General features: G+C 56.5%; 1 protein-coding gene across 1 annotated transcript in view; it reads left to right on the plus strand.

Annotated features, from left to right (window-relative positions):
- The first annotated feature begins 2796 nt into the window (after nt 1-2796).
- Nucleotides 2797-15603, plus strand: part of LOC147700353 (uncharacterized) — a 190419-nt gene continuing 177612 nt past the window's right edge. Inside the window, exon 1 of the mRNA XM_086935714.1 lies at nt 2797-2884. The gene's annotated coding sequence lies outside the window, so the exon portion shown is untranslated. The remainder of the gene's footprint in view (nt 2885-15603) is intronic.

The following is a 15603-nucleotide window of genomic DNA, read 5'->3' on the forward strand; positions in this document are numbered from 1 at the left end:
TGTGGTGTCTGTCTCCACCCTGTGCTCAGTGACTCCCCTGACTGTGGTGTCTGTCTCCACCCTGTGCTCAGGGACTCCCCTGACTCTGGTGTCTGTCTCCACCCTGTGCTCAGAGACTCACCTGACTGTGGTGTCTGTCTCCAACCCTGCGCTCAGTGACTCACCTGACTGTGGTGTCTGTCTCCAACCCTGCGCTCAGTGACTCACCTGACTGTGGTGTCTGTCTCCACCCTCAGTGACTCTCCTGACTGTGGTGTCTGTCTCCACCCTGCGCTCAGTGACCCACCTGACTGTGGTGTCTGTCTCCATCCTGTGCTCAGTGACTCCCCTGACTGTGGTGACTGTCTCCACACTGTGCTCAGTGACTCCCCTGACTCTGGTGTCTGTCTCCACCCTGTGCTCAGAGACTACCCTGACTGTGGTGTCTGTCTCCACCCTGTGCTCAGGGGCTCACCTGACTGTGGTGTCTGTCTCCACCCTGTGCTCAGTGACTCACCTGAGTGTGGTGTCTGCCTCCAACCCTGTGCTCAGTGACTCCCCTGACTGTGGTGTCTGTCTCCACCCTGTGCTCAGTGACTCCAATGACTGTGGTGTCTGTCTCCACCCTGCGCTCAGTGACTTACCTGACTGTGGTGTCTGTCTCCACCCTGTGGTCAGGGACTCACCTGACTGTGGTGTCTGTCTCCACCCTGTGCTCAGAGACTACCCTCACTGTGGTGTCTGTCTCAACCCTCTGCTCAGGGGCTCACCTGACTGTGGTGTCTGTCGCCACCCTGTGCTCAGGGACTCACCTGAGTGTGGTGTCTGTCTCCACCCTGTGCTTAGGGACTCACCTGAATGTGGTGTCTGTCTCCACCCTGTGCTCAGGGACTCACCTGAATGTGGTGTCTGTCTCCACCCTGTGCTCAGGGACTCACCTGAGTGTGGTGTCTGTCTCCACCCTGTGCTTAGTGACTCCCCTGACTGTGGTGTCTGTCTCCACCCTGTGCTTAGTGACCCCCTGACTTTGGTGTATGTTTCCATCCCTGTGCTCAGTGACTCCCCTGACTGTGGTGTCTGTCTCCACCCTGTGCTCAGAGACTACCCTCGCTGTGGTGTCTGTCTCAACCCTGTGCTCAGGGGCTCACCTGACTGTGGGGTCTGTCTCCACCCTGTGCTCAGGGACTCACCTGAGTGTGGTGTCTGTCTCCACCCTATGCTCAGTGACTCACCTGAGTGTGGTGTCTGTCTCCACCCTGTGCTTAGCGACTCACCTGAATGTGGTGTCTGTCTCCACCCTGTGCTCAGGGACTCACCTGAGTGTGGTGTCTGTCTCCACCCTGTGCTTAGTGACTCCCCTGACTGTGGTGTCTGTCTCCACCCTGTGCTTAGTGACTCCCCTGACTGTAGTGTCTGTCTCCACCCTGTGCTCAGTGACTCCCCTGACTCTGGTGTCTGTCTCCACCCTGTGCTCAGTGACTCACCTGACTGTGGTGTCTGTCTCTAACCCTGCGCTCAGTGACTCACCTGACTGTGGTGTCTGTCTCCACCCTGTGCTCAGAGACTACCCTCGCTGTGGTGTCTGTCTCAACCCTGTGCTCAGGGGCTCACCTGACTGTGGGGTCTGTCTCCACCCTGTGCTCAGGGACTCACCTGAGTGTGGTGTCTGTCTCCACCCTATGCTCAGTGACTCACCTGAGTGTGGTGTCTGTCTCCACCCTGTGCTTAGCGACTCACCTGAATGTGGTGTCTGTCTCCACCCTGTGCTCAGGGACTCACCTGAGTGTGGTGTCTGTCTCCACCCTGTGCTTAGTGACTCCCCTGACTGTGGTGTCTGTCTCCACCCTGTGCTTAGTGACTCCCCTGACTGTAGTGTCTGTCTCCACCCTGTGCTCAGTGACTCCCCTGACTCTGGTGTCTGTCTCCACCCTGTGCTCAGTGACTCACCTGACTGTGGTGTCTGTCTCTAACCCTGCGCTCAGTGACTCACCTGACTGTGGTGTCTGTCTCCAACCCTGCACTCAGTGACTCACCTGACTGATGTGTCTGTCTCCACCCTGTGCTCAGTGACTCACCTGACTGTGGTGTCTGTCTCCAACCCTGCACTCAGTGACTCACCTGACTGATGTGTCTGTCTCCACCCTGTGCTCAGTGACTCACCTGACTGTGGTGTCTGTCTCATCCCTGTGCTCAGTGACTCCCCTGACTGTGGTGTCTGTCTCCACCCTGTGCTTAGTGACTCCCCTGACTGTAGTGTCTGTCTCCACCCTGTGCTCAGTGACTCCCCTGACTCTGGTGTCTGTCTCCACCCTGTGCTCAGTGACTCACCTGACTGTGGTGTCTGTCTCCAACCCTGCGCTCAGTGACTCACCTGACTGTGGTGTCTGTCTCCACCCTGTGCTCAGTGACACACCTGACTGTGGTGTCTGTCTCCACCCTGTGCTCAGTGACTCACCTGACTGTGGTGTCTGTCTCCAACCCTGCGCTCAGTGACTCACCTGGCTGTGGTGTCTGTCTCCACCCTATGCTCAGTGACTCACCTGACTGTAGTGTCTGTCTCATCCCTGTGCTCAGTGACTCCCCTGGCTGTGGTGTCTGTCTCCACCCTGCGCTCAGTGACTCCCCTGACTGTGGTGTCTGTCTCATCCCTGTGGGCACAGAGAGCGTTGCCATCAGAGACACATTCCTGCATCAGGAGGGCACATGAAGGGCAGTCGCAGTGACCCCGCCCCGAACACACAGGGGAACTGGTTCAGCAGGTCTGGTGTCACGTGACTCTGTTAATGTTAATGTTAAGCGGATACTTTTATAGCACACGGCTACTTCGAAGAGTGTCCCGGCGCTGAAAGTCTCCCACCAATCCCAGCGGGGGAGCTTTAAAGAGTTTAAAAGGCCTGTCGAGCAGGTGAGTGGATCTGAGTCCAGGGCGAGCTGAGAGGTGTGTGGGGGCTGCAGGTGAGTGGATCTGAGTCCAGGGCGAGCTGGGATGTGTGTGGGGGCCGCAGGTGAGTGGATCTGAGTCCAGGGCGAGCTGAGAGGTGTGTGGGGGCCGCAGGTGAGTGGATCTGAGTCCAGGGCGAGCTGAGAGGTGTGTGGGGGCCGCAGGTGAGTGGGGGCGCTTTAGGGCGGATTGAGCTGTGATGGTAATGACCTCGGCTTCCTGATATATCTCTTCTTTACAGATGGGTCAGTTGTGTACTTGCCACTAGCTGAGGGGCCGCTTATACTTTTCGCGTGGGCCTTTGATTAACTGTTTAATTAATCGGGTTTGGTTTGTGGGTCATTAAAACATTCCTTGTGGGGGAGTTCTCAAACTACTTCGTATTCCATGAGGGGGGCATCTCGCGCTGGGCCCTCTATGCCCACGTTTTGGAACCCCCCCCCCCCCATCTTTGTATTTGAGCAAACTCGGGCAATGCAGCACTTGCCCTCTCCGCCCTCGCTCCACCCGCCCCCCCCCCCCCCCCCCCCACCCCCACTCCACCCTCTGGCCCCCCAGTCCGCCCTCGGGGCCCCCCGAAAAGCTGCTACTGTGAAGACTGGGCGCTGTATCTGTAAGATCTGTTTGTAGCAGAGAATAGGGTCCGATTAAAACACACACCCGGGACCCCGTAGCGCGCAGAAAGTTAAGGTTGTTCCAAGCGCTAGAGGCCTTGTTCTGTGTTCAAGGCGCTAGAGGCCTTGTTCTGTGTTAGAGGCGCCTGGTAAAGGCGCTAGAGGCCTTGTTCTGTGTTAGAGGCGCTAGAGGCCTTGTTCCGTGTTCAAGGCGCTAGAACCCTTGTTGTGTGTTAGTTAGAGGCGCATGTTAAAGGCGCTAGAGGCCTTGTTCTGTGTTAGAGGCGCTAGAGGCCTTGTTCTGTGTTCAAGGCGCTAGAGGCATTGTTCTGTGTTAGAGGCGCTAGCGGCTTTGTTCTGTGCTCAAGGCGCTAGAGGCCTTGTTGTGTGTTAGTTAGAGGCGCATGTTAAAGGCGCTAGAGGCCTTGTTCTGTGTTAGAGGCGCTAGAGGCCTTGTTCTGTGTTAGAGGCGCTAGAGGCCTTGTTCTGTGTTAGAGGCGCTAGAGGCCTTGTTCTGTGTTCAAGGCGCTAGAGGCCTTGTTCTGCGTTAGAGGCGCTAGAGGCCTTGTTCGTTGTTAGAGGCGCTAGAGGCCTTGTTCTGCGTTAAAGGCGCTAGAGGCCTTGTTCTGTGTTAGAGGCGCTAGAGGCCTTGTTCTGCGTTAGAGGCGCTAGAGGCCTTGTTCTGTGTTAAAGGCGCTAGAGGCCTTGTTCTGTGTTAGAGGCGCCAGAGGCCTTGTTCTGTGTTAGAGGCGCTAGAGGCCTTGTTCTGTGTCAGAGGCGTTAGAGGCCTTGTTCTGTGTTCAAGGCGCTAGAGGCCTTGTTCTGTGTTAGATGCGCTAGAGGCCTTGTTCTGTGTTAGAGGCGCTAGAGGCCTTGTTCTGTGTTAGAGGCGCATGTTAAAATGCCTAGAGGCCTTGTTCTGCGTTAGAGGCGCTAGAGGCCTTGTTCTCTGTTCAAGGCGCTAGATGCCTTGTTCTGTGTCAGATGCGCTAGAGGCCTTGTTCTGTGTTAGAGGCGCTAGAGGCCTTGTTCTGTGTTCAAGGCCCTAGAGGCATTGTTCTGTGTTAGAGGCGCTAGAGGCCTTGTTCTGTGTTAGAGGCGCTAGAGGCCTTGTTCTGTGTTAGAGGCGCATGTTAAAATGCCTAGAGGCCTTGTTCTGCGTTAGAGGCGCTAGAGGCCTTGTTCTCTGTTCAAGGCGCTAGAGGCCTTGTTCTGTGTCAGATGCGCTAGAGGCCTTGTTCTGTGTTAGAGGCGCTAGAGGCCTTGTTCTGTGTTCAAGGCCCTAGAGGCCTTGTTCTGTGTTAGAGGCGCTAGAGGCCTTGTTCTGTGTTAGAGGCGCTAGAGGCCTTGTTCTGTGTTAGAGGCGCTAGAGGCCTTGTCCTGTGTTAGAGGCGCTAGAGGCGTTGTCCTGTGTTAGAGGCGCTAGAGGCGTTGTCCTGTGTTAAAGGCGGGATGTGACGTGGCTGTGCTCCTCGTTTTGAAGTCATTGCTGGAGCCTCGCGCTGGGCTTTGCTGCTTGGGTTTTTGGGCTGTTTTGCGGGTTGTGCTCATTTCCGTGCATTGGGCGTCTCTAGCTCCTGGTGAGAGCATCCGACGAGTCCTTCAGGGCGCTAAGAACGAGAGAAGCGGCTGCATTGCTTTCTTTTTCCGTTCGGCCGTGGCCTGTGGTTCTTTTCTTGCCTGGTCTGTGGGGCGCCCTGGGTGTGGCGCTTGTACGGACAGAGGGAGGGGGCTCCACGGACCCCTCCCGGGGCTCGTGGCGGGTATTCTAGTGTCGATGTCTGGGTTTTCAGGCTCATTGCGCCCCCCAAAGTAAGTCTTGGTTTTAGGCGCTGAGGCTGCGTCACCCCGTGAGCCCGAGTTTGAACGGGTGAATTTCAAACAACTTGGAGGGTGGCTGTATTCTTCTTTCCCGCTCGCAATCATGGGGCAGATTTACAAGCCTCTCGCGCCACTTTTCCCATGTTAAAAATAACGCAAAAGTGGCGCAAGGGTCTTGTAAATCTGCCCAAAAGAGACATGTTCTTGTTGGTCTTTTCTGCTCTCCGGGTAGATGAGTGAACAGATGCGAGATACCGGCGGCGTCCACCCGAGAGCCAAGTGGAGGGGGCTCCATCCACGGTATCTTTTCAGTCCTCGGGCTAAGATCAGCCTGAGATCTGGGCCTTCCACGGTGAGGCGCTCTCCCCGCTCTTGTTCTTTTAAAGACGCCCCCGCCCCCCCCTCCCCCCCTCCCCCCCCCCCCCCCCCCACACATTGGGCATGTACCTGGCATCTGTCGTGGCCGCGCCTCCAGGCTGCGTTTATGGCCTCCACACCCCGCTCCGGCAGGAAGGGCAGCCGGCCATAAACCTGCAGCCAGCCTTCATCTCTGGGGTGGGCGAAGGGGATGTGAAGCCATCAGCTGCTCCATCTGACGTCACTAAAATCAAGGGCAGAGGTCAACAGAAGAATATGGCTCGCTGATAACACTCTGAAAGCTGTTGGTGCAAAACTCCCCACTGCAAAGAAGAAAACGCGTGTCTTAGGGAGTTGCATGCCATTATAAAGAGAATATGTTGCACAGCAGTCTCTGTTTAAGCAGCAGTTGTTCTAAACGTGTCATTCAGTCGCGCAGGCCTTACAACCTATTAACTAATATCTTCAGGACAATTTAGAGGCATAGAACGGGGTGGAGCGAGGCTATTTTACCTACACTTTGTTTTGATTGTATTCAGTCAAGTAAATTTAAAGGCGCTGCCACCTTTTCAAAATAATGAAACAATCGGAGCTACAACCGTCATGGATCTTCTTCCAAGGTCTGTCCGCATATAGCATAATACCCCTGCATTTAGATTGTATTCACTTCGAGGGAATTATGTTATGGACTTCACGACACCACCACGTCACTCAGGGGCACCACTCAGGGGCACCACCACATCACTCTGGAACACCACCACATCACTCTGGGGCACCACCACATCACTCAGGAACACCACCACATCATTCAGGGGCACCACCACGTCACTCAAAGGCACCACCACATCACTCAGGAACACCATCACATCACTCTGGAACACCATCACATCACTCTGGAACACCATCACATCACTCTGGAACACCACCACATCACTCGGGGACACCACCACATCACTCAGGGCACCACCACATCACTCAGGGGCACCACCACATCACTCAGGGGCACCACCGCATCACTCAGGGGCACCACCGCATCACTCAGGGACACCACCACATCACTCGGGGAAACCACCACATCACTCTGGGGCACCACCACATCACTCGGGGACACCACCACATCACTCGGGGACACCACCACATCACTCGGGGACACCACCACATCACTCGGGGACACCACCACATCACTCTGGGATGCCACTAAATCACTCAGGGGCACCACCACATCACTCAGGAACACCATCACATCACTCTGGAACACCATCACATCACTCTGGAACACCACCACATCACTCGGGAACACCACCACATCACTCGGGGACACCACCACATCACTCGGGGACACCACCACATAACTCGGGGACACCACCACATCACTCTGGGACGCCACTAAATCACTCAGGGGCACCACCACATCACTCAGGGACACCATCACATCACTCAGGGGCACCACCACATCACCCTGGAACACAACCACATGACTCTGGAACACCACCACATGACTCAGGGAAACCACCACGTCACTCAAAGGCACCACCACATCACTCGAGGACACCACCACATCACTCTGGAACACCATCACATCACTCTGGAACACCATCACATCACTCTGGAACACCACCACATCACTCGGGGACACCACCACATCACTCAGGAACACCATCACATCACTCTGGAACACCACCACATTACTCAGGGGCACCACCCCATCACTCAGGGGCATCACTCAGGGACACCACCACGTCATTCAAAGGCACCACCACATCACTCAGGAACACCACCACATCACTCTGGAACACCACCACATCACTCTGGGACACCACCACATTACTCTGGGACACCACCACATCACTCTAACACACCACCACATCACTCTGGAACACCACCACATCACTCTGGGACACCACCACATCACTCAGGGACACCACCACATCACTCTGGGACACCACCACATCACTCTGGGAAACCACCACATCACTCTGGGACACCACCACATCACTCAGGGATACACCACATCCCTCAGGGATACCACCACATTACTCTGGGACACCACCACACCACTCAGGGACACCACCACACCACTCAGGGGCAACACTCTGGAACACCACCACATCACTCGGGGACACCACCACATCACTCGGGGACACCACCACACCACTCTGGGACACCACCACATCACTCTGGGATACCACCACATCACTCTGGGACACCACCACATCACTCTGGGATACCACCACATCACTCTGGGATACCACCACATCACTCAGGGATACCACCACATCACTCTGGAACACCACCACATCACTCAGGGGCAACACTCTGGGACACCACCACATCACTCGGGGACACCACCACATCACTCGGGGACACCACCACATCACTCGGGGACACCACCACATTACTCTGGGACACCACCACATCACTCGAGGACACCACCACATCACTCGGGCACACCACCACATCACTCGGGGACACCACCACATCACTCGGGGACACCACCAAATCACTCGGGGACACCACCACATTACTCTGGGACACCACCACATCACTCGAGGACACCACCACATCACTCAGGGGCACCACCACATCACTCGGGTGCACCACCACATCACTCGGGTGCACCACCACATCACTCAGGGACACCACCACATCACTCAGGGACACCACCACATCACTCAGGGATACCACCACATTACTCTGGGACACCACCACATCACTTGAGGACACCACCACATCACTCAGGCACACCACCACATCACTTAGGGGCATCACTGAGGGGCACCACCACATCACTCAGGGGCACCACCACATCACTCGGGGGCACCACCACATCACTCGGGGGCACCATCACATCACTCGGGGGCACCATCACATCACTCGGGGGCACCATCACATCACTCGGGGGCACCACCACATCACTCGGAAGCACCACCACATCACTCGGGGACACCACTACATCACTCAGGGACACCACCACATCACTCGGGGACACCGCCACATCACTCGGGGACACCACCACATCACTTAGGGACACCACCATGTCACTCAGGGGCACCACCACATCACTCAGGAACACAGCCACATCACTCAAGGACACCGTCACATCACTCAAGGACACCGCCACATCACTCTAATACACCACCACACAACTCAGGGGCAACACTCTGGGACACCACCACATCACTCGGGGGCACCACCACATCACTCTGGGACACCACCACATCCATCAGGGGCACCACCACATCACTCAGGGACACCGCCACATCACTCGGGGACACCACCACATCACTCTGGGACACCACCACATCACTCTGGGACACCACCACATCACTCAGGAACACCACCACATCACTCAGGGACACCACCACATCACTCAGGGGTAACACCACATCAGTCAGGAACACCACCACATCACTCTGGGACACCACCACATCACTCAGGGGCACCACCACATCAGTCAGGAACACCACCACATCACTCAGGGACACCACCACGTCACTCAAAGGCACCACCACATCACTCAGGAACACCACCACATCACTCGGGGACACCACCACATCACTCAGGGGCACCACCACATCAGTCGGGAACACCACCACATCACTCAGGGACACCACCACGTCACTCAAAGGCACCACCACATCATTCAGGAACACCACCACATCACTCGGGGACACCACCACATCACTCAAGGGCACCACCACATCAGTCAGGAACACCACCACATCAGTCAGGAGCACCACCACATCACTCAGGGGCACCACCACATCAGTCAGGAACACCACCACATCACTCAAAGGCACCACCACATCACTCAGGAACACCACCACACCACTCGGGGATACCACCACATCACTCAGGGGCAACACTCTGGGACACCACCACATCACTTGGGGACACCACCACATCACTCAGGCACACCACCACATCACTCGGGGATACCACCACATCACTCTGGGACACCACCACATCACTCTGGGACACCACCACATCACTCAGGGATACACCACATCCCTCAGGGATACCACCACATTACTCTGGGACACCACCACACCACTCAGGGACACCCCCACACCACTCAGGGGCAACACTCTGGAACACCACCACATCACTCGGGGACACCACCACATCACTCGGGGACACCCCCACATCACTCGGGGACACCCCCACATCACTCGGGGACACCCCCACATCACTCGGGGACACCCCCACATCACTCGGGGACACCACCACATCACTCTGGGACACCACCACATCACTCTGGGACACCACCACATCACTCTGGGATACCACCACATCACTCAAAGATACCACCACATCACTCTGGAACACCACCACATCACTCAGGGGCAACACTCTGGGACACCACCACATCACTCGGGGACACCACCACATCAATCGGGGACACCACCACATCACTTGGGGACACCACCACATCACTCGGGGACACCACCACATTACTCTGGGACACCACCACATCACTCGAGGACACCACCACATCACTCAGGGACACCACCACATCACTCGGGGACACCACCACATCACTCGGGGACACCACCACATTACTCTGGGACACCACCACTTCACTCGAGGACACCACCACATCACTCAGGGGCACCACCACATCACTCGGGGACACCACCACATCACTCTGGGATACCACCACATCACTCAAAGATACCACCACATCACTCTGGAACACCACCACATCACTCAGGGGCAACACTCTGGGACACCACCACATCACTCGGGGACACCACCACATCAATCGGGGACACCACCACATCACTTGGGGACACCACCACATCACTCGGGGACACCACCACATTACTCTGGGACACCACCACATCACTCGAGGACACCACCACATCACTCAGGGACACCACCACATCACTCGGGGACACCACCACATCACTCGGGGACACCACCACATCACTCGGGGACACCACCACATTACTCTGGGACACCACCACTTCACTCGAGGACACCACCACATCACTCGGGTGCACCACCACATCACTCGGGTGCACCACCACATCACTCAGGGACACCACCACATCACTCAGGGACACCACCACATTACTCTGGGACACCACCACATCACTTGAGGACACCACCACATCACTCAGGCACACCACCACATCACTTAGGGGCATCACTGAGGGGCACCACCACATCACTCAGGGGCACCACCACATCACTCGGGGGCACCACCACATCACTCAGGGGCACCACCACATCACTCGGGGGCACCATCACATCACTCGGGGGCACCACCACATCACTCGGAAGCACCACCACATCACTCGGGGACACCACTACATCACTCAGGGGCACCACCACATCACTCAGGGACACCGCCACATCACTCAGGGATACCGCCACATCACTCAGGGACACCACCACATCACTCAGGGACACCGCCACATCAGTCAGGGACACCACCACATCAGTCAGGAACACCACCACATCACTCAGGAACACCACCACATCACTCAGGAACACCACCACATCACTCAGCGACACCACCACATCACTCAGGAACACCACCACATCACTCAGGAGCACCACCACATCACTCGGGGGCACCACCACATCACTCAGGGACACCACCACATCACTCAGGAACACCACTACATCACTCAGGGACACCACCACATCACTCAGGGACACCACCACATCACTCAGGGGCAACACCACATCAGTCAGGAACACCACCACATCACTCGGGGACACCACCACATCACTCAGGGGCACCACCACATCACTCAGGGGCACCACCACATCACTCGGGGACACCACCACATCGCTTGGGGACACCACCACATCACTCGGGGACACCACCACATCACTCAGGGACACGACCACATCACTCAGGGGCATCACTCAGGGGCACCACCACATCACTCAGGGGCAACACCACATCAGTCAGGAACACCACCACATCACTCGGGGGCACCACCACATCAGTCAGGAACACAAGCACATCACTCGGGGACACCATCACATCACTCAGGGGCACCACTGAGGGGCACCACCACATCACTCAAGGGCACCACCACATCACTCAGGGACACCACCACATCACTCTGGGGCACCACCACATCACTCGGGGGCACCACCACATCACTTCGGGGCACCACCACATCACTCGGGGACACCACTACATCACTCAGGGGCACCACCACATCACTCGGGGACACCGCCACATCACTCGGGGACACCGCCACATCCCTCAGGGACACCACCACATCCCTCAGGGACACCGCCACATCAGTCAGGGACACCACCACATCAGTCAGGAACACCAATACATCACTCAGGAACACCACCACATCACTCAGGGACACCACCACATCACTCAGGGACACCACCACATCACTCAGGGACACCACCACATCACCCAGGGACACCACCACATCACTCAGGGGCAACACCACATCACTCAGGGGCAACACTACATCAGTCAGGAACACCACCACATCACTCTGGGACACCACCACATCTCTCAGGGACACCACCACATCTCTCAGGGACACCACCACATCACTCAGGGACACCACCACATCACTCAGGGACACCACCACATCACTCAGGAACACCTCCACATCACTCAGGAACACCTCCACATCATTCAGGGGCACCACCACATCACTCAGGGGCACCACTCAGGAACACCACCACATCACTCAGGGGCACCACCACATCACTCAGGGGCACCACTCAGGAACACCACCACATCACTCGGGAACACCACCACATCACTCAGGAACACCACCACATCACTCGGGGACAGCACCACATCACTCTGGGACACCACCACATCACTCTGGGACACCACCACATCACTCGGGGACACCACCACATCACTCGGGGACACCACCACATCACTCAGGGACACCACCACATCACTCAGGGGCACCACTCAGGGGCACCACCACATCACTCAGGAACACCACCATTCACTCGGGGACACCACCACATCACTCGGGGACACCACCACATCAGAGTGTACTACCAAGGGATCAGTGAGTTCGCTACTCTCTTATTGGCCACTTATACGGACCAGGCTCATTCATACCAAAACACACAAGGCACTCCTCTTTTTTTCTTTAAAAAAAAAACGAGTTTATCTTTCACGCTTCTTAGAAACATTTTATACAGCCGAGTTCATGGAAAACGCTGGCCCGCTGGGAATTTCTTTGACTTAAAGGGGAAACTCCAGGCAGATGTAAACATTCCATAGTATTCGAATGTTATTCTTTTCTTGTGGCAGCCCATACGCCTTTTAGTCAAAACCTCTGATGGGTCCTGTTTCCTTCTCTATCCGATAGACTCAATTCCTTGAAACCAGAGGCACCCCACATCACTCAGGGACACCACCACATCACTCAGGAACACCACCACATCATTCAGGGGCACCACCACATCACTCAGGGGCACCACTCGGGAACACCACCACATCACTCGGGAACACCACCACATCACTCTGGGACACCTCCACATCACTCTGGGACACCACCACATCACTCGGGGACACCACCACATCACTCTGGAACACCACCACATCACTCAGGGATACCACCACATCACTCAGGGATACCACCACATTACTCTGGGACACCACAACATCACTCAGGGGCACCACCACATCACTCGGGGGCACCACCACATCACTCGGGGGCACCACCACATCACTTGGGGGCACCACCACATCACTCAGGGACACCACCACATCACTCAGGGACACCACCACATCACTCAGGGATACCACCACATTACTCTGGTACACCACCACATCACTTGAGGACACCACCACATCACTCAGGCACACCACATCACTCAGGGGCATCACTGAGGGGCACCACCACATCACTCGGGGGCACCACCACATCACTCGGGGGCACCACCACATCACTCGGGGGCACCACCACATCACTCAGGGGCACCATCACATCACTCGGGGGCACCACCACATCACTCAGGGACACCACCACATCACTCAGGAACACCACCACATCACTCAGGAACACCACCACATCACTCAGGGACACCACCACATCACTCAGGGACACCACCACATCACTCAGGGGCAACACCACATCAGTCAGGAACACCACAACATCACTCGGGGATACCACCACATCACTCGGGGACACCACCACATCACTTGGGGACACCACCACATCAGTCAGGAACACCACCACATCACTCAGGGACACCACCACATCACTCAGGGACACCACCACATCACTCAGGGGCACCACCACATCAGTCGGGAACACCACCACATCACTCAGGGACACCACCACGTCACTCAAAGGCACCACCACATCATTCAGGAACACCACCACATCACTCGGGGACACCACCACATCACTCAAGGGCACCACCACATCAGTCAGGAACACCACCACATCAGTCAGGAGCACCACCACATCACTCAGGGGCACCACCACATCAGTCAGGAACACCACCACATCACTCAGGGACACCACCACATCACTCAAAGGCACCACCACATCACTCAGGAACACCACCACACCACTCGGGGATACCACCACATCACTCAGGGGCAACACTCTGGGACACCACCACATCACTTGGGGACACCACCACATCACTCAGGCACACCACCACATCACTCGGGGATACCACCACATCACTCTGGGACACCACCACATCACTCTGGGACACCACCACATCACTCAGGGATACACCACATCCCTCAGGGATACCACCACATTACTCTGGGACACCACCACACCACTCAGGGACACCCCCACACCACTCAGGGGCAACACTCTGGAACACCACCACATCACTCGGGGACACCACCACATCACTCGGGGACACCCCCACATCACTTGGGGACACCCCCACATCACTTGGGGACACCCCCACATCACTCGGGGACACCCCCACATCACTCTGGGACACCACCACATCACTCTGGGACACCACCACATCACTCTGGGATACCACCACATCACTCAAAGATACCACCACATCACTCTGGAACACCACCACATCACTCAGGGGCAACACTCTGGGACACCACCACATCACTCGGGGACGCCACCACATCAATCGGGGACACCACCACATCACTTGGGGACACCACCACATCACTCGGGGACACCACCACATTACTCTGGGACACCACCACATCACTCGAGGACACCACCACATCACTCAGGGACACCACCACATCACTCGGGGACACCACCACATCACTCGGGGACACCACCACATCACTCGGGGACACCACCACATTACTCTGGGACACCACCACTTCACTCGAGGACACCACCACATCACTCAGGGGCACCACCACATCACTCGGGTGCACCACCACATCACTCAGGGACACCACCACATCACTCAGGGACACCACCACATTACTCTGGGACACCACCACATCACTTGAGGACACCACCACATCACTCAGGCACACCACCACATCACTTAGGGGCATCACTGAGGGGCACCACCACATCACTCAGGGCCACCACCACATCACTCGGGGGCACCACCACATCACTCAGGGGCACCACCACATCACTCGGGGGCACCATCACATCACTCGGGGGCACCACCACATCACTCGGAAGCACCACCACATCACTCGGGGACACCACTACATCACTCAGGGGCACCACCACATCACTCAGGGACACCGCCACATCACTCAGGGATACCGCCACATCACTCAGGGACACCACCACATCACTCAGGGACACCGCCACATCACTCAGGGACACCGCCACATCACTCAGGGACACCGCCACATCAGTCAGGGACACCACCACATCAGTCAGGAACACCACCACATCACTCAGGAACACCACCACATCACTCAGGAACACCACCACATCACTCAGCGACACCACC

The sequence above is a fragment of the Lissotriton vulgaris genome, chromosome 8 (genome assembly GCF_964263255.1).
Source record: "Lissotriton vulgaris chromosome 8, aLisVul1.2, whole genome shotgun sequence".
Classification (NCBI taxonomy): Eukaryota; Metazoa; Chordata; class Amphibia; order Caudata; family Salamandridae; genus Lissotriton; species Lissotriton vulgaris.